The sequence below is a fragment of the Papio anubis genome, chromosome 1 (assembly GCF_008728515.1).
Source record: "Papio anubis isolate 15944 chromosome 1, Panubis1.0, whole genome shotgun sequence".
NCBI lineage: Eukaryota > Metazoa > Chordata > Mammalia > Primates > Cercopithecidae > Papio > Papio anubis.
The window spans coordinates 215,260,398-215,286,280 of record NC_044976.1 but is presented as its reverse complement, the minus strand read 5'-3'; the positions used below and the strand labels follow the sequence as shown (position 1 = coordinate 215,286,280).

Below are 25,883 nucleotides of genomic sequence, written 5' to 3'. Positions count from 1 at the left end.
CTGAAATGAACATGCACACCTAAATTCCAAAACACATAAAATATACAGCATCAAAAAGAGAACCAGTGAGATTCACAATCAGAAGAGAAATTCACTCCATAAGGAAATAAAATTATAGAATAAAAGTTTTCAATATATTCCAAATCCTTACAGAGAAAAAAAAAAAGAAAATATCCACTGGGATTGGGGACAAACATACATGAAACAAGAATAGGAGAATAGGAACAGAACCAACCAGAAATCTCAGAAATGAAAACGTAGTCATTGAAATAAAAAACCCACAAAGATACATTGGATTAAGAAATGGTAGTGAGGAATTTACCCAGAATGCAGTTCAGAGGAAAAAGACATTAAAAAAAAAAAATTATGCAAAAGCAGCTGAGGCAGGAAGGATATTTTGAGACTCTCCAATAAGCTTTTAATAAATTATTTAAGAAAGAACAGAACAAATGACCAGCAAGTTTTCAATTTGACAGAGTTTTTAAAAGGCATGAACCCTCAAATTCAAAGCATACCCCCAAGTACTGAGTAGTATCAACATAAAGAAATGTAAATACGCACACGCTAGCGAATCTTCAGAACATCGCTGGCAGAGAATCTTACAGCCTGATTTCAATTTGACTGAGAGAACATCTCAACAGCCAGTGGCCTCAGGTCACGTGGAATGTCTTCAGTGTGCTGAAGCAAAGAATTGTCAAGAATTCTGTCTGTAAACTCTCTCTCAAAAGTGAAAATGAAATAAAGATTTTCATTTTTTTGAGGTACAAAGAATCTTGTTAAAATACTTTTTTAAGAGTGTGTATTACAACAAGAAAAGTAAACCCAGACAGAAGTTGTAGAATACGTAGAACAGTGTTGAGTATACAAACTGCTGAAATGTCGGAAAACAGAATTTAGTAATGCATGTGAAAGTAACGACTTTCCCTGTATTGAGACCGAAAGATGAAACTAAAATACTAGGTAAAAATGATAAGGAGAGTATGAATCCACATATATCACCATACATGTAAATCATTAAGATTAAATTTAAATATTAAAAATCAGCTTTTTCGTTTTTGGGTTTTTTTGTTTGTTTTGTTTTGTTTAGCCCAGTTGCATGCTGCTTAAGAAGAAAACTGCACCAAGGGGTTAAAAATAATGAGATGGAAATAGATATATCAAGACCATATTAATCAGAGGAAAGCTGGGTTAACTATCATTATCAAACAATGTCGACTTTAGGGCAGATAAAGCATTCGTGGAGATAAAACTCTTTATGAAAGAGAAGAAAGCATGAACCAGGTCATGTGGGGCTGTGGGCCATGGTCGGGGGTTGAATATGAGCCTAAGCTAGATGGGCGGTCCCTGCAGAAGATAGCTATATGGATGGGAGGGCAGGGTTTGAGAGGTGTGGCGGGTACCCGGCAGCACAGAGGTGAGAGGTTGGGGGCACTGGGCAGAGCAGGGGAGGACGGGGATTGAGAGACCAAGAGGGGCCTGTTTTGAAGAAAGTGATGGTAAACTGTAGTGTGTGCTGCCCATGGGCAAAATGAGATGTGGACCTCCGGGCGGCAGTCATTACAGAGTGACAGGGTGGAGATTTGAGAGAGGAAGCAAGCTGGAGCCTTGGCAGTAGGAAGGAAGTGCCTACAACTGTTTTCATTCCTGCCCCGCCATGCTCTGGAAAGCATGGTCACATTAGTGTTGCACCGTCTGCCACTGGGGAAAACATGCAAGTGAGACTTCAAATGGAAGATACTTCTTTTCTTTTTTTTTTTTTTCTGAGACGGAATCTAGCCCAGGTTGGAGTGCAATGGCACGATCTCAGCTCACTGCAACCTCCGCCTCCTGAGTTCAAGTGATTCTCCTGCCTCGGCCTCCTGAGTAGCTGGGACTACAGGTGCCCGCCACCACGCCCGGCTCATTTTTTGTATTTTTAGTGGAGACAGGGTTTCACCGTGTTAGCCAGGATGGTCTTGATCTCCTGACTTTGTGATCCGCCCTCCTCGGCCCCCTAAAAGTGCTGGGATTACAGGCATGAGCCACCGTGCCCGGCCAATGGAAGATACTTCTAACTAGAAATGCAGTAAGGGACAGGAGCCAACTCTTCTGAAACTCAAGGCTTTATCAGAAATTCTTACTTTCAGCACAGTGTTTTTATAACTTAGGAGAGCGTGTTTTGTCATTATTATGGTACTGGATGGCAGCAGCCACTGAGATGACCCCGCTAAGCCAGCATGAAATCCCGAGAAGACTTCATTGTCTTTGAACTTTGACTTCTTCCCTCATGCCCTCTCCCTACCTCCACCCAAACCCTGCAGATCATGCCTGCACCCTTACCTGTTATTAGAGCTACTGTTTGTAAAGAAGCTGTATGTTAGCAATAGACAATTTTACCTGTTCAATGTAACAAATATTAATGAAGTCCTGGCTTACAGATATGTTGATAGACAATGTTCCCCATTATCCTGGCACCTCCAAAGTGGATAAACAAATAGAATGTCAAAATTCCATGCTCACTGAGAAGTTGAGGAATAAAACTCTTTTTTTTTTTTTTTTTGGCTTGTTCTCAAAGTGATCAGGATCTTGCTCATAGTCTGTCATCATTAATAAGTCTGTCTTTGGAGTCTACTGTGGCATGAAGAATTAGGCATGGTAATTTACAAAATCTGATTACAAAGAGAATTCCTGTCTGCTAGTAGTTGAGAGCATCTTAAAAAGATCACACGTTAGATATAGACCAGTTTTACAGTGTACTAGTAATGTGGCTTAGGCCCATTATTATATTTAAGTTCTGTGAGATGCAATTTTGTCATCTGTAAGTTGGGAGTAATAATGTTTACCTTGCTGTGAGGATTAATTGAGGTAACACTTATCTCGAGCAGTATCCAGCACGTGGAAGAGTGCTTGGCTGATAGTGGGTTCTCAATAAATATTCCTTGAAGAGGCTGATAGTGGGTTCTCAATAAATATTCCTTGAAGAGGCTGATAGTGGGTTCTCAATAAATACTCCCTGAAGAGAATGAATGAATGAATGAATGAATGAATGAATGAATGAGTCAGCTCAGTTGTAAACCCCCTGGGTACACGGCCAGCACTCTTTCATATATATTTGAGAGTAAGCCCAGAAAGAGGACATAATCAAATTTCATCAAACAACCTTTTGGGAATACATATACCGCTTACGTGCACGTGCGCGCACACACACAGATGTTTAAAATTAGAATGTTTAAAACAGTCTAATCAGATGGTCTGTCCCTGGCCTGACAGTGAGAACTACCAGAAAGCATGAGAGGAGAGCTGATAATGGGGAAGGGAGTGGCTCGGAGAAAAAGGCAGCGATAATTCTAGAGACAGAAATCGGAGAAGGCAAGAGGAGGCGGTTTGCAGTGGCTTCCAAACACATGTGACCCCTGGGTATCAGCAGCAATCTGGCTGAAGGCTAAAGAGACCAGAATTTTTGTTGAACAAATTGAATTTCTACAGAACAAATACCCGCCGACGTACGCATGAGCATGCACAGGCTCCCTCTCTCTCACCCGTCCTCTCCCCCCATTCCTTTCCTAAGAGACAGATAAACTTGTTACCTACAGAAAATGATCATCTGTCTGGCTGTCCCTGCTCCACAGCTCTGTTCAAGGAAAACGCAGACCTTGGGCACATAAACCTCGATTACCGACAGAGACACAGTGTCACCATGCCCTGAGTTTGGGACTCCTGCCGTTTCCATGTGCTGTTTTGCTATTTATCCTCATGGCGTTAGCAGGATAAACTGATCTGTGGCATTAATAAGTGTCATAAGTAGTACTTTTGTGCCCGAGAGGAGTTTGGAAAGCATCTCCCACCTGCCAGATCTCTTTTCCGAGGTGACATAACAGGCTCTGTTTTTCCCCACTGATTTTATTCCCCACAAGATGCCCAGAGTAATTTAGTAAAGGTATCCCATGTGGATGAAGAAGAGAGTGGCCAGCTTGACGAAATCACTGAGCCCTTGGATACCGGGGAAGAACTGCTTGTCTGGGAGGGACGTAGCTTTTTCATGGTGCGGCTTATTGAAGACATGCAGCCTGGGTGGGGAGCTTCACCATGGCCGCCTCCTTTCTCCCCAGTTCCTGCGCGTCGTTTCTTAGGAGAGAGAACAAATTCATATCCACAGTCACAAGAAAAGGGTCGTTTGTATCACCTACCTTTATTCTCCCGGGGCTTTGAGGTAGATGTGATATTTTGCAACTGAAAAGTACAGTTTGCTCAGGAATGCAGAGTTAACTAAGCAGAAAAAGATCATTTTATAGTGGAAATGAATGAGTCTGATGAGTAGGTGGAACAGAGTCATCCAGTCTTGGATTCAAATTTGGCTGTACAGCTAGGTCTCAAATATTGACTGACCCATAAAGATGTTCAGTCATCTTTCGCAAAATTACCATGTAAGTGATTGAGCCAAAGAATCAAAGAGTATGCTCATCCCCCATGGTGGCTTATCTGTGGCAAAAATTCCTCCTTCAGAAATGAGGCTCTCCCTCTGACCAAAAGAGGCTTTCTCTAATTATGTGCTTGTGACTCTGTCTTTTCTAAAAGCACCCACATTTTTTAGGTGCTAACTGTGTGCCTGGTTTGGAGCCAAGTGTATAAAGTACAATTGCCCTCAAGATGCAGACGCTGCCCTTGAAAAGCTTTGCTGACCCTGACTCTGGGGGCTCTCCCCTCACTTGGCCCTAGTGCCCCAGTGGGTAGGTAAGAGTGGGCCCTGCTCATGTTGCCCCATTCATCACCAGGATTGATTCCGCTAATCTGGTAAATAGGGTAGATCATTCATTCATTCATTCTTCACTGCAACTCTCCTTCTATACTTGGGACACTCTTGACTTTCCATCAGTTGATTGAATTCTCAGCGTAGTTTTTTTGTGCCTCAGGGATTTTTGCACCTACTATTTCTTCATCAGTCTAATTTTGACTCATCTACCAGCCCCCAAACAGAATGTCTCTTCTAAGTTTTTCCTGACTCTGTAGTTTAGAGTAGCTCTGACTACTATAGATCCCTTTTGAAGCCTGCCCAGTACTCACCAGACTTGTTAATACTTTCCAGTGTCTGGCCCTTCCACAGTGATGTAAGATCCATGAGGACAGGAACCGTGGTCTCCCTTATTTCCCAGCGTATCCCTGCAGTGCCTGGCACATAGTGGGTGCTCAGTAAATGTGGAATGTGGAATGTGAATGCGTGAATGAATGAATGAACAAATACATGGATAAACTGGTCAATGATTTCTAGTGTCACTTTTCCAAAGGTGGATACAACACCAGAGATGGGATTTTTCTTTAACCAATAGTATGTAAGGAGTTATAATTGCCGGCTAGAAAGTACAAACCCTGGGCAGGGAAATCCATTAACCCATAGACCATCTTTGTGCCAACAATGTGGGAGCAGTGAAAGAAGTCAGCTATTTGCGTTGAGTTGAATTGGAAAATAGTGGAAATAGGTAAAATATAGGGCTTATAAAATTCTCTTTGGACTTCATTTGTCTGACACCAATATTTACTTTCGAGGAAATTTCCAGAATACAGACCACACAATTGTACTTAAATATAAATAAAACAATACTCTCAGGCCAACATCAAGAATTTGGGGTCGTCCCTGTTCGTATTACCCCAATCATTCATTGAATTCTATCATCAAATATTGACTATGGCTTGCTTCTTGGTCTATATTTTTTTTTGGAATCTTTCCTTGCTTATAGCTTGCAATATTGCAGACTGTTAAAAATCCTGAGTCTGTGCAAAAAATATACTGGGTTCTGGTGCCATTCCTGCCCCTGCTAGTTTGGTTAGAAAGGCCCCTGTTCCTCTGTGCAACAATTTTACATGTATACGTGAGGGGTGGTGGAGACCTTTGCCTCATTAGGGAGCTGCCTATACAAACATCTCTGAAAGGACTTACATCATAATAGCAATTCAGGTCCCTGAAGATGGCACATTATCATGGTCTGAATCTAGTGCTACGGTACACCTTGTCATGCCTACATTTCATTAAGGGGCGTCATCCGCAAGCATCCCAGACTCCCAAAGCTCCTGGTGCTGTATTTCAAGAGGAGTTCTTGACTTCACCTTTCAAGGACACTCTGTGATAGAGAAACTTCAGGAATGCTTCCCTGACAGCCACCTCCTCAGTCCCCTAGGTCCATACCTCCTCCTGGAAGGAAGAAAGAATTGGCCGTTTCTGAAGCCTGTGGTAGGAACAAAAGATACACTGCTTGGCACATAATTAGAGTCATAAATAACTGAGTAAGTGGACTGTCCTCTAACTCACTTTGGGGTCTTATGCTGGACTCTGGCATGGTCTAGGATTGTTTTCCACCAGAGACTGGAACGAAGAATGTGGGAGTGGGGATGGTGGGCGTGGGAGGGAGTTACAGTGAAAGGAGCATGAAACCAGGAAGCAGATGTCAGGAATCCGGCCACTAGGTTAGCAAACACTTATTAAGCACCTTTTATGTACCCAAGTTGATAGATCTGAGGGGCTTAGAGCTTGCTGCATGGCCTTAATGGGCCTATGGCAACTTTTCTAGGCTATTTATTTATTTATTATTATACTTTAAGTTCTAGGGTACATGTGCACAACGTGCAGGTTTGTTACATATGTATACATGTACCATGTTGGTGTGCTGTACCCATCAACTCGTCATTTACATTAGGTATATCTCCTAATGCTATCCCTCCCCTGACCCCACAACAGGCCCTGGTGTGTGATGTTCCCCTTCCTGTGTCCAAGTGTTCTCCTTGTTCAGTTCCCACCTATGAGTGAGAACATGTGGTGTTTGGTTTTCTGTTCTTGCGATAGTTTGCTGAGAATGATGGTTTCCAGCTGCATCCATGTCCCTACAAAGGACATGAACTCATCCTTTTTTATGGCTGCATGGTATTCCATGGTGTATATGTGCCACATTTTCTTAATCCAGTCTATCATTGATGGGCATTTGGGTTGGTTCCAAGTCTTTGCTATTGTGAATAGTGCCGCAATAAACATAGGTGTGCATGTGTCTTTGTAGCAGCATGATTTATAATCCTTTGGGTATATACCCAGTAATGGGATGACTGGGTCAAATGGTATTTCTAGTTCTAGATCCTTGAGGAATTGGCACACTGTCTTCCACAATGGTTGAACTAGTTTACAGTCCCACCAACAGAGTAAAAGTGTTCTCATTTCTCCACATCCTCTCCAGCACCTGTTGTTTCCTGACTTTTTAATGATTGCCATTCTAACTGGTGTGAGATGGTATCTCATTGTGGTTTTGATTTGCATTTCTCTGATGGCCAGTAATGATGAGCATTTTTTCATGTGTCTGTTGGCTGCATAAATGTCGTCTTTTGAGAAGTGTCTGTTCATATCTTTTGCCCACTTTATGATGGGGTTGTCTTTTTCTTGTAAATTTGTTTGAGTTCTTTGTAGATTCTGGATATTAGCCCTTTGTCAGATGAGTAAATTGCAAAAATTTTCTGCAATCTGTAGGTTCCATTCTGTAGGTTGCCTGTTCACTCTGATGGTAGTTTCTTTTGTTGTGCAGAAGCTCTTTAGTTTAAGTAGGTCCCATTTGTCAATTTTGGCTTTTGTTGCCATTGCTTTTCGTATTTTAGGCTATTTCATCATCTTTAAGGTAACAGGGTTGAAGTAGGTGATCTCTGCTTCCTTCTGGCTCTAAACAATCTGTGATTCATTTCAATAGTTGGAAGTAAAGCATCCCCCCTCCTTTAACCTAGTAGGCATGAGGCAGGAATAACATCTGGCCTGCCGAGTCATGTGAATACTGAGTAGAAGTAGAGGAATGCAGACCACAAAGCTGGTAGTCTATTCCAGCAGCTCAGAAAGTAGAAGCAGTGCTTCATAGGTGCCCTGCTCACCGTTCTCCTCGCCCTGTTCCCTGTGCTAGTCTGGTCAGGTGGTTGCAAGCCAATCCATGCATCTTGCATTTGCTTCACAGGACTAAGTGATTTAAAGGACACTTCACTGGCAAGGTTGAGTGTGTGACCAGTACATTGCCCAGTTCGAAAGTCGACTCCCCATAGTGTGCTTGGACCTCTACCACACACATGAATCTCCACTCTCTGTGGTTTGCTTTTGAAGAATCTGGGAGTCGCTTGTGCCCCAAAATCTTTTTCCTTCCCACAGATGAAAATGCAGCATGTAGTTGTGTTGTCTCAAATTTTACCCATTAAAAATTGTTTTGAGTTCGTAAAAATTTCTCCCTCAAAATCTAAACTCATCTATGAAATTATTAATCATTAACACTTGTAATTTCATCTAATAAGGTGGGTTTTTTTTTAACACCCGGATGAGATCAGACTTTTCCAAAGGAGGCTTGGAAGTTTTGACTGGGTAAAGAGGGAACTTCTGGGGAAAGCTGCTCTGGAAAAGGCATCGTTTGTGAGGCCACACTAAGAAGGCCGTTGGTGAGTCCTTCAGCCCAAGGGAAAGAGAAAAATTGTCAGGAACTAAGAGGAATGGAAAGGGAGTGAAGACAAATGATGCTTACTTCACAACGTTGATGTGAACTGGTCCAGCACCTGGTCTGATGAGCTGATTGTGGAAGAGACTCTGCCCCCGCAGGAACTCATGAGCCTGAAGTAATGGGAGCTGCGTGTGAAGAGCTGCCTCATAGGACTTCAGAGAGAGGGAGGCAGAGAGACTGCCTTTCCCCAGCCGCGTAAATGAGCCCATTTTAGCAAAAAGAGCTGTAATTTGCAAAAGCATTAAAAATCTGCTTCCAACTGTAAAAAATACTGAAATATCCAGGGCATAGCAAGGTTGTGGGTCGGCCCTGTGGCACGATGTGTGATCTTGAAAAGTGATGAAAGGGGAAGAAGGCGTTGTAAAGATACTGCTCTAATGAACACAATTCTGTTTGCCAGCATTTTTTCCTGCTGGCGAATTAGATTATTCCATCGACCTGGTAGAACATCAATAGCGTCTTCGGAGAATAGCCACGAGAGCTGAGTTACTCTATGACTGGAGTTTTGAAGACAACGTCATTTCACATTTCTCAGTTTTCTTTGATTTTGTGCTGAGAAAATGGAAGACTGTAATAAATATTTTCCACAAATGGTGTCTTAAATGGAATCACAGCTGGTAGCAACAGTATTCTGCTGTTTATTTGCATGTTGGATTCCAGGTTTTCTATGTGAAACAACCATGCTGGCAGATTCACTGGTTTCACATTTTTCTAACACTTTGTTTGTTTGTTTGTTTGTCTGAAGGGATGAATTTGGCTTCACGTGTGAACCTGGTGGGCGCTGTGGGGTGGGTGATGCTGGGCTGCTGGCATGTTCATACTCAGTGGTCTCAGAGTATGTCAGGGCTCTTGCATTGATTGGAAATATTTCAGTTGTATGATAAGAAGTTAACATGTACATGACCATTAGGTGAGAATCTGGTGGGCACTGTGAGGTGGGTGATGCTGGGCTGCTGGCATGTTCATACTCAGTTCTGGTCTCAGAGTATGTCAGTGGCTCTTGCATTGCATTGGCCAAATCATTTCAGCTTGTATGGATAAGTTAACATGTACATTGACCATTAGCAACATAATAATACACTGTACAGCTTTAATTAATGAATCAGTGGATGTGAATTTGGCTTGTGGTGTATAAAGGTGTCATACTTACTGTACTTACAGTTATTAGGTGGTATAATCTTTGTTGTTTTGATATCATACCCAGGTTTCTGTAGCCTTCTTTCTCTTCTTAATATTCTGTTGCCACCATCCCCCTGTCCACACGCCAACTCAGCTCAGTGCTTATTCTTACAAAGCTTTGTTCTCAACTAGTTATCATGGTAAGTTTTTAGGTAATAGATGTAGTATCTAGTGTCTCCAATAGTGATTTAAAAAAAACAAAAAACAAAAAACTTCTACAAGTTAAAATAAATATAACCGTGGTATAGCGGCATCCTAAAAGGCTCTTTTAGAAAATTCTGGCTGGGCATCATGGCTCATACCTGTAATCTCAGTACTTTGGAATCCCAAGATGGGAGGATTGCTTGAGGCCAGGAATTTGAGGCCAGCCTGGCCAATATAGCGAGACCCCATTTCTACAAAAAATAAAAATAATAAAATTAGCCAGGCATGGTGGCATACACCTGTAGTCCTAGCTACTTGGGAGGATGAGGCAGGAGGATCTCTTGAGCCAAGGACTTTGAGGTTACAGCGAGCTATAGTCACAGCACTGCACTGCAGCTGGTGGCAGAGCAAGACCTTGTCTGCCTGTCTCTCAACTTGCTCTCACTCTCTCGCTCTCACTCTCTTTCTTGCTCTCTCTCACTCGCTCTCACTTTCTCTCTCTTGCTTTCTCTCTCTCGCTATCTCTCTTGCTCTCGCTCTCTCGCTTTTGCTGTCTGTCTTGCTCTCACTCGCTTTCTCACTCTCGCTCTCTTGCTCTCGTTCTCTCGCTCTCTCTCTTGCTCTCGCTGTCCCGCTCTCTTGCTATCTCCCTCACTTTCTCGCTCTCACTTTCTCACTGTCTCTCTCCCTCGCTGTCTCTCTCCCTCGCTCTCTTTCTCTCTCGCTCTCTCTCGCTCTCACACTCTGTCTCTCTTGCTCTCACACTCTGTCTCTCTCACTCTCACACTCTGTCTCTCTCGCTCTCACACTCTCTCACTCTCACACTCTCTCACTCTCTCACTCTCTCACTCCCTCACTCTGTCTCTCACTCCCTCCCTCTCTCTCTCTCTCTCTCCCTCTCTCCCTCTCTCTCGCTCCCTGGCTCGCTCTCTGTCTCTCTCACTTGCTTGCTGTCTCTCTGGGGGAGGGGTGCCCTGTCTTTTGAAAGAAAACACCAAGGGGATGGGGAGCGGTTGGGCAAAGGGATCCTCATGGTGAGGAATCACCCACCCAAAAGGTGGGGTAGGGAAGTGAGTGTAAACTAATACTACTTTGTTAGTTAGGGAGCATGTGAAAGGCACAGTATTGCATCTGCAAGTATAATAGAACCTTCCATGTGAGTGATAAAAACTTAGTCTGTTGATTGAAAGGACTTAGAGAGGCTCTGAGGTTGTAACATAATACCTGGATAAAGTGGAAATTACTTTAGTGGAGGATTTTTTTTAAATGCTTCTGTATTTTTTTACTGTAACCATTGTGACAATTTGTATTTTCAAAAGATGTCCACTACAATATCTCTTCTTCCACTTCCACACTCTCTGTAATGTAAGATTACCGTTTCCCCATCAAACATTGAGTCTGGCCTGGCGTGATGGATCATGCCTGTAATTCCAGCACTTTGCGAGGCCGAGGAGGATGGATCACTTGAGGTCAGGAGTTCGAGCCTCAAGCGATCCACCTGATCCAACCTTGAGGTCAGCCTGGCCAACATAGTGAAACTCCATCCTTACTAAGAACCCAAAACAATTAGCCAGGCACAATGGTGCAGCCTGTAATCCCAGCTACTCAGGAAACTGAGGCCAGATGATCCCTTGAACCCAGGAGGTGGAGGTTGCAGTGAGCCAAAATTGTGCCACTATACTCCAGCCTGGGCAACAAGAATGAGACTCCATCTCAAAAAAAAAAAAAAATTCAGTCTAAATTCTCTCCCCTTGAATCTCGTTTTCCCTAAGTGATGCTCTTGTAACTGCTAGAATGCAGCAGAAATGAATTAGTGTGACTTCCAAGGCTAAGGTAGATGAACCCTTGCAGCTTCTGCCTTGGTCCTTGGCAAAACTCGGCTTTCCAGAAAGGTCATTCTTGTGACATTCCCTCTTAGAACCAAGCTGCCATGTTTTGAGAACCTAAAAGGAGAGGCCACTTAAGTACTCTTGTCGATAGTCCCTACTTGAGTTCATTTTTTGGTCACTTGAGCTCAGGTGCCAGAGGTGAAATGAAGAAGTCATCTTGGAAATAGATCTTCGAGCTGCTGCTGTTTTGAGACACCCTTGGCTATTTAAGTCATCCTAACTGAGGCCCAGATATAATAGAACAGATGGGAGATATTCCTGCTGTACCCTTTCTGAGTTTCTGACCCACAGAATATGTGACCTTAAGAAAATGGTTATTATTTTATACCACTCCATTTTGGGGTGGTTTCTTACACAGCAGTAGATGACGAGAACAACCATTTGACATACACAGATGCTTAGATACCTCTCCCGCAATGCTTCCAAACTAGCTTTTCCAAAGTACAGTGGAAAACTGGGAACAGGGGAGCAGTGTGGTAAGTGAACACCCCAGAATTAGCAAGAGAACTAGTGCTTGCTACTTCTGGTCATGAGTAGTGTACTTCTGTAGAAACACTTGAAATCAGATCACATGAATCTCCAATTTTACTCCTTTTCCAAAATTGTGTTAGCTTCTCTAGTTCCTTTCCCTTTGCATGCTAATTTTACAATACTCATGTCTATCTCTACAGAAACTCTTGCTGGAGTTTTGATAGAAATTGGCCTATATATCAATTTGGAGAGAATTGACAACTTCACTATGTTGGGTCTTCCAATGCACGAACACAGTGTAGCTCTTTATTTATTTAGATCTTTCATCTGTGTTTTGTACTTTTAGTATACAGATACTGTCCATGGTATTTTTAGATGTGTACCTAAGTATTCAATTTTAAATTCATACTTAAGTAATTTTGTATTACTGTGTTTATTTTGGTTTTCATGTATGTCTTGCTAGTCTGTAGATGCATGATTAATTTTCATGTGTTGAGTTTGTCCTGCTGCTTTACTTAATTCACTTATTAGATCTAAAAATGTTTTTGAAAATTCCTTGGGATTTTCTACATAGGCAATCATGTTACCTGTAAATAGGGGCAGCTTATTTTTTCCTTTCTGTTCTATATCCTGTTTTTTTTTTTTTTTTTTTTGCCTTATGACACTGGCCAGTACTTCTAGTATTACATTGAATATGAGTATGGATGGCAGACATCCTTGCCTTTTCCCCCATTTTAGTGTGAAAGCATTCAGTATTAATGTTTGCTGGTGGAAATAGTACACACGTTGCCCTTGACTCAGTGCTCTTTGGATTCCCTCATCAGATCTGTAACTGGACAGCAGATGGAGATGCTCAGCCTACAGCCCGTTCTCACAATCCAGGGTGTTTTTATCTATTGGGAACTGGTTGACTGAAATGGCATCTTCTCTTATCTTGCTTTTCTGGTACATGAAACAAAGTACACTGAAAACTAAACACTATAGAATGTACTTCTGTCAAGGCTCCTCGTATCTCAGCCTTCTCTTATCACGTTATGTATGAGATCTGCTGAGGCCAGTATTCAGTGTGACACCATTCCTACCACTTCTCTCCACTCTCTACCGTGCTTTTTCCTAGGAGTTAAAGTCTATCTATGGAATAAAGGTCTGAATTGGCTGAGGAGAGAGGGACCACAGTGAGTGAGTCTGTCGGCTGTAGGAGCCAGCCCCACATGGTGCACAGACAGTTGTGCAGATTCTCGCTTGGTGCAGACGACTTGATTTCCGATCCATGATTCAGACAGTGTGAAGGGTCCTTGTCACTCTTTCCAAGCAGGCCGTCTTACCCTCATAGCATTTCACTGCGCATGGCCCTCAGTAAAATTGTAGCTCAGAAGACCTCTTAGACCCTGGCATTAGGTGGTCTCTTTCTAGACTCAGGCATTGGCCCTAGTTTTAAAGTGTTTTAAGTTGAATTTAATTTTTTTATATTTAAATCTGTTTTTATATCTCAATAGGTATTTTAAAAATGGGAATGTTGTATTAGAGGTACATTGCCAGATGCCACTTTGACTATGAGCATCTAGTTTAATCATTCAATTACTGATTTTGTCACAGGCAGTCCTACCCCCTGCTTTAAATTGCCAAAATAGCAAACAAGCCACTAATTATATTTGCAGAATTTGAAAAGCATGGCCAGCAGTTTCTCAGGACCATCAAGTCAAACCCAAATGGTTTTGCCACTTCTGTGCTGTCAGGTGTTTGAATTCCTGACTCACTTTGACGATGGCAAAATAAATAGATTCCCAAAGGGGAGAAATCTTTCTTCTCATGAATGTTTACTCTTCCCTCATCTTTTTCCCTTTCTTCCTCCCTTGGAGAAATACTGCTTGAGCAGTATTTATGGCTGTTTGTGCATTACCAAAAACTGTCAAAATCTTACAAGTTGATAAGTACAAAATAAGATTATTCATGACTGCAGGGTCTCCTCTGGGAACAAGATTAAAGGAACTACAGTGATTTGACCTCTAAGTAGGGATTTGGTTCTATCATTAAGTAAAGGAAATGCATATACACTTCCACAATCTAGAAGGAGTAACACATAATTGGTTTAGAGGGAGGGTAAAGAACTAGCCTTTTTACCTGGCCTTCAGAGACTGTGGGAGGAAGAGGGTGCCTGAGCAAAGAAAGCTCTGAACACATAGATATCAGATATAGTTTCTTTTTTAAAAATTTTAATTAATTAATTTTTTTTGAGGCATAGTCTCACTCTGTCGCCCAGTCTGGAGTGCAGTGGCACAATCTTGTCTCACTATAACCTCTGCCTCCCAGATTCAAGTGATTCTCCTGCCTCAGCCTCTGAGTAGCTGGGATTACAGGTGCATGCCACCATGCTCAGCTAATTTTTGTATTTTTAGTAGAGACGGGGTTTCACCATGTTGACCAGACTGGTCTCGAACTCCTGACCTCAGGTGATCCACCCACCTCGGCCTCCCAAAGTGCTGGGATTACAGGTGTGAGCCACCAAGCCAGGCCTCCATCTTTTAAATGTATCTTTTACAGAGTAAATGCTTTTAATTTTGATGAAATCTAATTTTTCCATTTTTTTTCTTCTATGAATCATGTTTTTGGTGTCATATATAAGAACTCTTGCCTAACTCAAGGTCATGAAGATTTTCTCCCATGTCTTCTAACATTTTTACAAGTTTGTATTTAGATCAATGATCTATTTGAGTTCATGGCCTCATAATTGACCTTGATACAAGTTATGAAGTTCAGGTTGAAGTTCGTTTTTCTTCCTAAACTGGACTATACATTTTCCAAAGAAGATATCCAAATGGCTGATAAACACATGAAAAGATGCTCAGCATGATTAACCATGAGGGAAATGCAAACCAAAACCACAGTGAGAGAGCCCTGCACACCCACTGGGATGGATAGAATAGAAAAGGTAGATAACAGGTGTTGTTGAGGATGGTTAAAAATGCCATGGTGACTCCACTGAGTTGTTCTTATGCTGTAAAAAAAGAGGAAATAATAATTGGCTACATTTGTGTGAATCAATTTCTTGAATTTCTGTTGTGTTCCATTCATTTCGTGTCTATCTCTTTGCCAACGCCACACCGTCTTGAGTGCTGTGGCTTTCTAGTAAGTCTTAAAATTGGATTGTGTGAGCCTTTCAGTTTTATTCTTTTTAAGAACTGCTCAGACTATTCTAATTCCTTTGTGTTTCCATAGAAATTTTGGAACCAGTTTGTCTATATCTACAAATATCAAGCTTGGATTTTTATTACACTTTCGCTAAGTTAATTTAGAAAGACTCATCTTTACTACATTCATCTTCATTTTTAAATGGCAGTTTCTCTGGGTACAGATATCTTGGCTGATACTTTCTTTTGACACTTTGTATCATTATCCTGCCCTCTGTCTTTATTTTGTTGCGGGCGGGAGGCAGGGTGTAGAGACAGTATATCTCCTGGTTTTGGGTTGGGAAGTGAACATTTGAAATAACGTGTTATAACTCTGCATTCTGTTTTGTTCTGAGAGTTGTTGGTGGGCATTTTGTGGTGTATGGTTTTGTAACTTGGACTTCAGCTGCAGAGTGTGGAGTGCGCAGTGGAGCTCATCAGTGTTGTCTTTGCTTAGTGTTTTACTCTTCTTCTTTTTTGTGATATGGGCGGACCACGAAGCTATGCAGAAGACACAGAGGACCTCTAGGAAATACCTTGAGCCTATAAGGCTTCCACTCCGCTGGTCACTTGTGCGTGAGAAGATACATCCAAGGTCCTCAAATCTCCCCTGGTTTTTACTTTTGACGAGGTTCTTTTGGGTCCCCCTTGTGTACATGCAATTTCCCAGTTACCCAGGTGATGTGGAGAGCTGGTCTCATTCCTTCTAAGACTGACTTGGGGGTGAATGGTAGATGGAAATAGCCTCAGGCAAGAAGACCATAGAATCCTGATTTTCTTACCCTAAAATATAGCTATTTAAAAAAATAAACACTTCTCAATTTTTTGTCTACCTTAGATCAATTTCTGATGCCCTAAAGTGGTTGCCTTTGGCAATTTTGACTAGTCTTGTACTCATTTTCTATGGACAAGAATCACTAATTACTTTATACCATCATTACCAGTGTCTGCTTGAATAAGATTTTTTTTTTTTTAAAGAATAAATTGAACTAAAAGTCCTTAGGACAGTGCCTGACATGAAGCAAAGGCACTAACTGTGTGAAATGCTGTTACTATAATTACCATTATTGTTGCTAGTGACACAGACAACTAGGCAGCCCCACTACCAAGACATACCCATGGTTGTCCATTGCAGGATAATTTTTGTAAGGGATCCTCTTCCTCGCCTCTTATTTTTAGTAGCTCCTTTGTTGTAGAGCAAGCGTCAGCAACTATTCTGTGAAGAGCCAGGTAGTAAAGATTTTCAGCTTTGCAAGCCATACATCCACCTACTTAATTGTGCTCTTGTAGCTTGAAAGCAACTGTGGACAGCATATAAATGAATGGACACGGCTGTGTCCTCACAAAACCTTATTTACAAAAGCATGTTGCTCATGGGATTTGGCTTTGAGGTGAAGTTTACCAACCTCTGCTATCGCCTCACTTTCTCATGATTCTGCCTCTAAGCAGTGCTAGCTACTCTGCCACAAGAGGCTGTATTTTTTCTTCGAAAATCTTCAAAGAAGAGAACCTCTCTGCTTCCCAGAACCTCCCAACACCTGTGCTGTGAAAACCCATCCTGTGACTTCTTCAAGGTCTGTGGGCTCTGAGTACTTGGCATCTGTAGTGATTGATTTCAATAAGAGTACCAGTAACACTAAAATATATGTCAACAACAACATATAAGTATAGTGTTAAACAACATTGTAGATACAGATACATACTGCTTGGTGAGCTCACTGATGCCAAACTACATTTCATCTTCTATTTTAAAGTAAATTGTGCAGATTTTTATTCATGTTTAATTTTTGTAACTTTCATCTTTTCTTTCCAAGCAAGGGAAGGGTATGTAGGTATTTTTGAACCACAGTGTTACTTTCTTATTGATTTAACACTCAATCTCGGAGATCATTAAATCCCTAGATTACCTGTTAACCTGACTGCTCTCGGCAAAGTGGCTTTATACTAAGAAATTAAAACAGAACATTAAATCAGTTTTTCAGATGTTTAAAATTATTAAATAAATCATATACCGTGAAGGATATATAAGTCACAGATGAACTGTTAAAGAATTGTAAAGAAAGTATGTTACTTTCTCAGGCGCTTTATGGATGTGGAGAGGCTTTAGAACAATTGAATCTGACTGTTTCTCCAACTGATGTATATGCTACGATTATTGTGTATTTTAATTTTTTACCGTATTGTTAACCCATAAAAATTATTTTGTCCGTATTCATAGATTTGCCCATATGAAGCATTCTCTTTGTCCGTTTTTTCTTGTATCTTACACCATCCATCTGGGATAACTTTCCTTCTACCTAGAATGTTAGAAATTCCTTTTGTGAAGATCTGGTGACACATTTTCAATTTTTCTTTGTCTAAAGGTATTTTTATTTCATCTTTATCCTTTTTAAGAGATTTATTGAGAGACAATTTATACAGCTTACAGTTTATCCGTTTAAAGTGTATACTTCAGTGGGGTTCAATATATTTAAATATATGTGCAACCATGACTACAGTCAATTTTAGAACATTTTCATCATCATCAGAAGCCTGCACCCTTCAGCTCTTCAACCTTATTCTTGAAAGATGTCTTTTGGGATGCAGAATTCTAGCGGAGGAGTTTGTTTTCCTCCGGCGCATGGCGGCTGTCGTTCCACTGGCTTTCAGCTTCCACTCTTGCAGCCGCCTGTCAGCTCTCTGTGACTCTTTTGAATATAATCTGTTTCCTTCTGTTATCTGCAGTCATGTCTTCCTCGCCATTCCAAATAAGTTGGCCAAAAGGAAGAATTTCCTGCTAGACCCCATCCTGCTGGGGAGACAGTGGACTTGCTCTTTGGTCCCCCACGCCCCGCAGAGCAGGGAGGACAGAGACTCCAGGTAGAGACCAGCTGTTGGGCCATTCTGCTTACTTGTCAGGAGTCCTTCTTCACTCACATTTTGGCCTGGCAGTGCCTTACTATTTCGCCAGCACCTTACTACTTTTTAGAATATTTCATCAAGCATTTTACATCGTTTTCAGTATGTTTCCATTGAATCGGTATAGCTACCATGCCTGCTGCATTTCTAGGAGTAGAACGTAAACCAGCTTTTATAAACTTGAACTACAACATTCAAATAAATTTAAACTTTTATGAAAATTGTAAAATTTCTGCTGTAAGTTTCTTCTTGAGGGATGACCTCAATGATATGACCATCTTTTGAGGGCTTTAGTGTATACATTCAGAACCTTATCTTTTATTGCCCACATAATAAGGATAGACTACAGGATAAATGCAGTTTCTGTAGGGAAAATCTCATTACCATTTTTTTCTCAAGGATGTATTAAGCTAAATTATGGTTATTTTATACTTCGGTTGTGGTAGCCAGTCTTTCTGAAATCCTTCAAGATGTCATCAAATGTGTCATACCCTAAAAAAATAGTGCTGTCTTATATGAGACAGGCAAAAGGACAGCATTATCACTATTATGAGTCTTCAAGAGGAAACTGTTTACATGAAGTGGAGGACCGTCCTGCCCGCCTGGAAGATGCTGGCCAGTCCTCACCCCTGTGCCACACTGAGGGCCAGCCACACAGCCCCTGAGGTTTCCCTTCTGCCAGCCAGGCTGCTTGTGAGCAAGGGAGTGAGGAAACTTTTAAGTCCAGAATGAAATGAAAATAATTGAACACGCTTAATATAAAAGTTACAAATATAGGCAGTAGTTTCTCAGTGTGTTTTCTAGAAGGAGAGACCAAAACCCAAGTTTGGTTCATTATTGGATGCTTAGCCCTATCTGCAACATAAATCTTTCCCTTAATGAGGACGCTCATCCAGTATCATCTCAACATAAGAACATAGGTCTTTCCCTTAATGAGGACGCTCATCCAGAATCATCTCAACTACTCCAGGCTTTCCTCTGTGTTGCTGCCCATGCCACTTGTATTTTAAAAGAAACAGGCAAATGTAGAAGTAGTTCAAGTGGTTTTTTGTTTGTCTGTTTGTTTTTGGCTGTGGAAAATAACCATTTTGATGCTATCATGCTTTTTATTTTAGTGATTCCCCCCTCCCCCAGCGTGTAATCTCCATGTGGGTGTAACAGTGCATTCCACTAATTACCATACATTTACTAGCACTGGAAACTTAATACTAGTTTGTGTTTGTATGGAATTGTATACATTTCCAGATGCTCTCCAATCTCTTATCACATTAATTGTGAATAGTCACTCAGCTAATTGGAAGAGCCCTGTCTTCAGCCCAAATCTTGTTATCTCCTTCATTCTAATTTATCTACTGCTTTCCTACCCTCTGTGCTCCTAAGTGTGAATAACATGGACATTTCAGATAATCGAAAGTCTCTTTTATTCTTATTATCTGATTAAAGATTCTAATAATGGATCATGTGCAAGTAACTCTTAATTGTCAAACTAATGAGAGTAAGAAAACCCTACTTCTAAAAAATTAGGTATTTATTTTTAGAGATAGTCTTGTCTGTCACTCAGGCTGAAGTGTAGCAGCACTGTCATGGCTCACTACAGCCTCAAACTCCTGAGCTCAAGTGATCCTCCCACCTCAGCCTCCCAAGTAGCTGGGGCTACAGCTATGCAACACCATGCATGGCTGACTAATTAAACTTTTTTTTCCTTTTGCAGAGATGGCATCTCACTGTGTTACCCAGGCTGCCCTTGAACTCCTGGCCTGGAGCAGTCTTCTCTCCTTGGCCTCCCAAAGCACTGGGATTAAGGGTGTGAGCCATGGCGCCTGGCCTAAACCCTACCTTTTGAGTGAAGGACCTATTTGGTGAAAGTTTTTAAGAGAAGTAGAATGTATCTCAGTTTATGGAGTAAAAGAAATGCAATAAAAATTTCATTGCAGTGAGACAAAATCTCACTGTGACATTGTCCAATTCTGCGTGACACTGCGAATTTTCTTTCAGTTACTCACGTAGAGATGGGGGAGTGCAGATCCATCTTTCTTAATGAGGTGAGCCAATAGCACATATCATGGACCAAATAAGAGCCGAGGGTTCCGTCTGGGCTGGAACCCAAGTTCTTTTTCTTTTGGAAACAAGAATTCATGGCCCTGATCTCCTGTTACCAGCGGAGCACAGCAGTAGAGGTGATGGAGAAGCAATGAATCATCACCCACTTGGGAAACAGCACCTCTCCAGAGTAACAGCCTGGGTTAATTAAGGTCATGGTAAGAAATAGTTCTCCTTGTTCTGAGGTGGTTTCTTGACAGTAGGGCCCATCTTTCCCCTCCCCCCACTTTGGTTTTGTTTCCTCATGTTAGGACCTTCCCCCACCCCCGGCCGCAACAAAAATGTATCATATTACAAATAAAGTTATCCTACCACAAAGGCATAAATAACTTCCATAAAACTGCTGCTTTAAATTAAACAGAGCCTAAGGAACACTGGATGACTGACTCCATGTGCCTCTCCTGCCTCTTTGCCCATTTACTCCTGGCACATGGCACTGAGTTTCTAGGTTTACTTTAAGACCTAAAACAAAGCCTTTTAATGTTGAATGTGGGCTGTTGCTCCCTCTGCTATTTTTCTAGCTATCAAGTCTATGTCTAACGTCTTGAAACAACATTGGAAGGCTGTTGTATACTGTTCGTTGAATGTATCATTTTATTTCTACAGAAGGCTCAAAATTTAGTAAAATTCCAAATCTTTTGAAACTTGAGGCTATCTACCAAAGTCCATCATTTCTAAAAGTGAAAAAGTAAAATCCAGTGCCCCGATTATGAAAATTTTCAACTGTTCACAAAAATAGAGTAATATGACCTTTCTTACGTCTATCATCCAGCTTCAGTAATTCTTATCAAGATTTTGCCACACTTACCTTATCCGTCATCCTTCTTCTTTTTCCCTTTGTTGAATTATTTTAGTCTTTGTGCAGTTCTTAGCATTTTTGAATCTGTGACTTGCTGTCTTTAGTTTTGAAAACGTTCCACCATTACAGCTAGATCTATTTATCTATCTACCTATCTATCTATCTATCTATCTATCTATCTATCTATCTATCTATCTATCTATCTATCGCTTCTGCCCCATTCTCTCCTTTCTCTCATTTGAGATTCCGGTTGACACATAGGAGACCTGTGCCCCTGTTTATTTCCATTCCATTGTCTCTGTGTCTTTTGATGGAGATACTCATTTGACCCACCTTGAAGTTCACTAATTCTTTCCTCAGCTCTGACTAATCTAACGCTAAGCGGTTAAATTCTTAATTTTAGTTTTCTATTTTTCAGTTCTAAAACTTCCACCGGTTATTTTTTACATAATTTCTGGTTTTCTGCTAAAATTCTTACCTATTATTTAAGTTCTGAAACACATTTATGAGTTAAAGTCCGTGTATGAGAACCTTACTGTTTCAGTACCTGTAGGTCTGTCTCACGGTCTGTGTTGTTTCTCTTGGTTTTCAGAGGGTTCTTGTCTTTTCGTGTGCCGGGTTATAATGTTACCAAATGCAGAACATGTGAGGTAAGAAAATGTGAGGTGAGTTGAGGCTGGGGATGAAGTTGTCTCCTTCAGAGATGTCTACTTTGATCATACCTTAATCCAATCAGGATTTGAAGTGATTTATTCTTTGTAGTGGCTGCTTTATTTCTAAGTTACTGTACTATGCCTTGGTGGTCAGAATCGAAAGCCAGGGATGTTTACTAGAGCTCCTTGTTATCATTGTTGATCCCTGAATTCCAGTTTCTGTGTCTCCTTTTCTATGAGACTGCCAAAAACATTGCTCAGCTGGTGAGCCTGTGTCTACTAGAAGATCATCAAAGGGAAAAGCACCAATGAATACAAGGTTCACCTTCCATTCTTTCCATGATCCTGACTTTTCAAGATCTTGCTGCCTCAGTGCCTCCTTGATACCTTCAAACAGATTCTTAAAAATACTTTTTTAAGAATACTTTTTGGTCCATGTTTTCCTGTTTCCAGCAGCAGATAAGCTGCTTGGTCTGAAATAAGTTACTCCACCATTGTTGGAAGCTGAAAATCTGCTGAAGATACAGTTGGCCCTCCAAATTCATGCCTTCTGCATTGAGTGATCTGTGCTTGATTGAACTGGATACAGAACATGTGGATATGCTGGGCCAACTGTGCTTTTGATCTGCAGTTGGTTGAACCTGCAGATGCTGAACCTGGGGATTTATAACCCGGGGATACCATGGGCTGACCGTAAGAGAGTTAAACATCCACAGACTTTGGTATTTGTGGGGATCCTGGAACTAACGTCTTGTGCATACAGAGGAGTGACTAGATTTCAGTGACATCTCAGATATTAGGCTTTAGGTCATTTAATTCATGTGCACCTCAGTTTTGTATTTCTGAAAAATGTGGACATTTTTTCTTCCATCCACAATGCCATTTCACGCTCAGGTTTCCTGGATTATCTCAGAAATACCTTTTTACAGTTGTCTTGGCTGAGTATGGATACACGAGGTCTGCACCTCGTATGTGATTGTTACATCTCCTACATCTCTTTTAATCTATAGTATTTTTCTGCTACCATCTTTTTCTTTTGCTATGATTGACTTGTTGAAGATCTTGGGTCCAGGCTTGTAGAATTTCCCATACCCCAGATTCAGCTGACTGCTTTACTTGTTCCTCTGTCCCTTGTTTTTCCGCATGAAATGGGATTTAACTTTGCAGGCTTGATTAGATTCAGCTTGAGTGTGTGGGGTTTTGTTTTGTTTCACAAGGATAGTTGATAGGTAGTCAAAAATAATTCCTTCTGCATCCGATGGCACTCAGCGTCTAGTTATCCTGCTTTGGTGATGCTAAGATTGATCAGTGGATTCAGGTGGTAACAAATTAATCCATCCACTATACAATTCTTTACTATCCTTTTATCTAATGGTTTCATCGAGTGATATTTTCTCCCCTCGGCCAAATAATTCTCCAGGAGTTGCAAAATGATTTTTCTAATTCCATCCTCATTCCACATTTATCAGCTAAAATTCATACAACTGGAGCTATTTAGCGGCTCTAAAATGCAATCTAAACAGGCAGATTAAGTTCTCCTTTCAGGTTCAGTAATATATTTTGGATCAGTTTTTTAAAAATAATTGTCTTAACTTTGTGCTGCTATACCAAAATACCATAGACGGTAATTCACAAAGAACAGATTTTTTTTTTTTTTTTTTCTCACAGTTCTGGAGGTTGGGAAGTTCAAGCCATAAAATCCAAGCCAGCAGGTTGTCTGGTGAGGGCTGCTCTCCATTTCCAAGGTGATGTCTTGTTGCTTCGTCCTCTGCAGGGGAAGAACACTGTGTCCTTGCACGGTGGGAAGCAAACAAGCTGAACCGTTCGTGAAACCTGTTTTATAAGGGGCTTTGATCCCATTCGCAAGGGGAGGAGCCTTGGTGACCTAATCACCTCTTAAAGGCCCAACCTCCAAACACTGCCACAGTGGCCATTGAGTTTCAGCATCTGCATTTTGGAGGGAACACATTCAAACCAAAGCAGTAGCCCTGAATAACAAAGGCGTTTTCCTACCCTGTAAATGCCAGAGCTGCTATCTGAATAATGCGATTGGTAATTGCGTCACATAGAACCAATAGAGATCAGCAACCTCAGCCTGGCAGGATCTCTGAGATATTTCTTCTCCATGACCTTTTGACTTCAGATGCCAGTTCCCTGACCTTCGGCCTCCCTATGAAATATATCAGTAAGATCTTGGTGCTTATGGGTCTGAGTTAAAGCTGGTGTGCACATTTCCTTCTTTTCTCTGCGTGTTTAAACCCATTTCTTCTTATGCACTTATTCACCATAGAAACACCTAAAACATTTTTTTCCAATCTAGGCCAAGCGTTCTGGAACATGTGATTGCTAGCATTATACCTATGAAAGGAAAATTTATAACACCCAAACAAACTGCCTTGTTGAATGATTTCGTTATATGCTTTGCTTGTATGTTTTTGTGGAGGTGTTTCTATTTCTGAATCACGGAGTCAGCTCAGACTCCACTGCACCCCCTTGGATCCCCAGATTCTGTTAAATCACCCACATAACCTTTCTTTTACCAAGTCCTCCTTTTCTGTTGATATTGCCACCATCCTACCTCAAGTCTTTTTGCCTCTAGGGTCTGTTTTCCAATGTTCTTGGTTTTCTATTCTGATGAAATATCCTCAGCCCGCTTTGGTAGTGCCTCACTGCTGGCAAGGGAAGTCCAGAGTTCTAGCTTTGCGCGTGTGCCTCTGCACAGCCTGGCCTCCAGTGCACCTCCGTTCCCACTCCCCTCCTCTGCTGGCCGGACCAGCATGCTCACTGCCCCTTGGCATTCAGCCTCCCATCCCATTACCAGAGCAAGCATCCCTCTCTTCCCTTGTCCCAGGATCCCATCCTCATCTCCAGTGGAAACCCGCTGAAACTCTGCCACTCCACTGATCACTGTGGTCCCGGTGCTCCCAGAGCACACATTGTCTGTGCCCTGGTCAGGTGGCTGTCACACGCCTTTCTGTATCATGATTTCATTTGCTTCACCTGCAAACTACATGCTAACCAAGGGCAGGGACTCACTTTGGACTTCTGCAGATAGCTTACGGGGCCGGACCCAGAATCCAGCATCTCATAGGTGCACCTTCCCCTCACCTTCTCACTCCGACTCCTGCTTTAGTCCTCACAGTCCTTGGACACACCTGATTGCTGCTTCATTTTGGACTGTAATCCTGGTCTTTATTTTTGACAGTCCTATCAAAAAGATGACTGTCTTTTTGTCCTGTCAAGACTACTACCTCCAGGCCCTCTTCTCTCCCCATCCCTGCTCTACACCATAAAGTGGATGGAAGGCCACACCCTTGGAGAATCTCCCAGCAGGAGTGAGCTTGACCAGTTCTCCTTGGAGCTATACTCCAGCAAGAAATCACGAGTTTTATTCTGTATTGCAGCTGGGAGGCCTCCAGAAACAAAACCAGGCCCGCAATCGGCAGCCCCACAGAGCTGTGAGACTGCCCTGTAAATATTTATTTGGAAGTCCCCCGTTACAAGCGCTTCCTCATGCTCTCCTTAGTAAGCTCTACTTCATTTTGAAATATCCGAGTGACCGGGGCAGGTACCTGTCATGGCGTAATGACGCACCGCTTTCTCTACCGTCGTAGAACTGAAATTTTCTTTCCTTCTTCTAACTGACATGACAGACATCCACTTTGTGGAGTGATTATTAGTGTAAAATCACTTTTTGACCTTTAAATTTAATGATGCCACATTCATAGCAATAATATAACACCCCAAATCCAGGTGTGCTTTTCAAGGAAAGTGACCAGGGTAATTACCCTCTGATAATGGCGTCCTGCACTTATGCCCTTTGTCTGGGAATCTTAAAGTTATTTCTACACAAATAGATAATGATGTTCATTTTGTAAGGGGTGAGAGAGGTAAAGTGATGAAGAAAAATCCAGGACCCAGGTGTCTCCTTTGTTGTTCCCCCTTCTGCTCCCTTTTCAGCCTTTTTTTTTTTTTTTTTTTTTTTTTTTTGTTAAGATGGAGTCTTGCTCTTGTTGCCCAGGCTGGAGTGCAGTGCCGCGATCTCAGCTCACTGCAACCTCCATCTCCACCTCCCAGGTTCAAGCAGTTCTGCCTCAGCCTCCCGA

The 25,883-nt window shown here is 41.7% G+C and overlaps 1 protein-coding gene and 1 long non-coding RNA gene across 2 annotated transcripts in view; both read left to right on the top strand.

Annotated features, from left to right (window-relative positions):
- Positions 1-25,883, top strand: part of SMYD3 (SET and MYND domain containing 3) — a 758,734-nt gene that overhangs the window by 709,295 nt on the left and 23,556 nt on the right. The window lies entirely within an intron of this gene.
- LOC116273698 lies at positions 16,908-23,099 on the top strand. The gene is made up of 2 exons (XR_004182019.1): positions 16,908-20,267; positions 20,356-23,099. It is a non-coding gene; the product is annotated as an uncharacterized LOC116273698 (long non-coding RNA).